Source organism: Pteropus medius, unplaced genomic scaffold (genome assembly GCF_902729225.1).
Source record: "Pteropus medius unplaced genomic scaffold, Ma_sr-lr_union100, whole genome shotgun sequence".
Lineage (NCBI taxonomy): Eukaryota > Metazoa > Chordata > Mammalia > Chiroptera > Pteropodidae > Pteropus > Pteropus medius.
Genome location: NW_024351073.1, coordinates 5850542 through 5852279, shown reverse-complemented (window position 1 = coordinate 5852279; position 1738 = coordinate 5850542). Strand labels below are relative to the sequence as shown.

The 1738-nt window shown below is 34.9% G+C and overlaps 1 protein-coding gene and 1 long non-coding RNA gene across 2 annotated transcripts in view; both read right to left on the bottom strand.

Moving 5' to 3' along the window:
* Positions 1–1738, bottom strand: part of ADAMTS12 (ADAM metallopeptidase with thrombospondin type 1 motif 12) — a 260943-nt gene that overhangs the window by 241163 nt on the left and 18042 nt on the right. The gene's annotated exons all lie outside the window — the stretch shown is intronic.
* LOC120586218 (uncharacterized) overlaps positions 530–1738 on the bottom strand; it is a 9141-nt gene continuing 7932 nt past the window's right edge. Inside the window, exon 2 of the long non-coding RNA XR_005648638.1 lies at positions 530–1303. This is a non-coding gene — a long non-coding RNA (uncharacterized LOC120586218). The remainder of the gene's footprint in view (positions 1304–1738) is intronic.

The following is a 1738-nucleotide window of genomic DNA, read 5'->3' as shown; positions in this document are numbered from 1 at the left end:
ATAGGAAGTTGAAAAAGTTATAGAGATGGATGGCGGTGACGGCTGTGCAAGAATGTGAATGTACTTAATGGAACTTTACACCTAAAAATAGCTTAAATGGTCAGTGTTGTTATGTATATTTTCCCACACACACACACACAAAGTCTATAATCAATATTTCTTGAAGGACAGGCAAAAAAGTTGTTCTGAGAAAGTAAATTGATGGGGGGCTCTGGGAGGCAGAAGTAAGTGGGAGACATACGTTGCACCATAAACCCATTTGTATCTTAAATTTTGTAGCATGTGAATGTATTACCTGCTGAAAAATATTATAAATGAAGGGGAAAATCTAAAGTCTTCTAGGATATCACTGGATCAGCAATAAAGAACATGACAGGCCAGAGAAGGAGTGAAAACTTCAAATGCCAAAATTCAGGTAGAAAAATGTTTTTAATTAAGGAAAAAGAAATAACTGAAAATTTTAACTTACTTTGTCCAAAATACTAAATAATGAATAATAAAATATATGTTAATTCTAGGGCATTGCAGATAAATGTGAATAAATGAAATTATTTATTGAACATATTTTCTGTAGGACACTGAACCTTCTACTTATTCTGCAATTATAATAGTGACATAATAAGAGCAACAATAATAATGGCTATTTTCTAGAATATTTACTCTGTGCAGGACACATATTCAATATTTTATTTAATCCTCACAGCCAACGAATAAAATAGGTATTATTAGATTAGCCAACTTTTACAATTTCAGAGATAATTTGCCCAAAGTTACAGAGCTAATTACCCAAATATACCTAAACCAATGGCCCACCAGGCTCTAAACACTATATGTCTCTCATATATGAGAGGTGGCCTTCAGAAATTTCTAGGGTCAATTATCATGGGAAAAGGTTGCATCATTCTTCTTCAACCCATGCATTTCCACAGCAAAGAAAATGTAACTAACCACCCCTACACAACTTGGGCTAGAACACTATTTCTCACTCTTAACTTTTTTTGACATTTGTTTTTCAGATTCCATTTTCAAAGAGTTTTTTACCCACCTATGAATTAAAAAATAATCCTGTTTTTGCACGCACCGTCACATAATGGTATGTGCCTCTACTGCAGATCAGTCTAAGTGCTGAGAGCTTCTGAGTCTGATAAGATAGTAGAAATTATTCAGCCTTCATCTCCCAGACAAGGAAGCTGGGACCTCGAGGTGTTAAAGGACTTATGAGCAGCCAGACATACAATACAGATATCTCAACTCCAAATCCAATGCTTTTGATAAATCAAAGCCTAAATCACAGTGGACTGGGCTAGAGATTAAAGTAAAAGGGAAGAAAAGTCTGCTTTATCAAACTTGCATCTCTTTATTGAAACAGTTTAATATAAGCAAAATTAACTAAAAGAGGGAATTATTTCCAGAGAAAGAAGGATTTATCAGTAGATCTCAAATCCTTTCCTGGTCATTTGCCAAGGCAACTGCCATCACAGTCTTCCAGATAGAAAAGAATACCCACTCAGAAGGGAAATTGCATGTTTGCTCCCATCCATCCTCCAAGCTCAGACGTGCCCTCTGCTCTAATGCAATTTCAAATAAATGATGGTCAAGGATGTTTTTACATCTCTAACTGTAACTGTAATTTCATCCATTTCTTCCGAATTATATCTTCAGATTTAAAAAAAAAAACCTTTCTGTGGACTTAATTAGTATTAACTATCTCCCTCCCTCCATTCCTAACACACACACA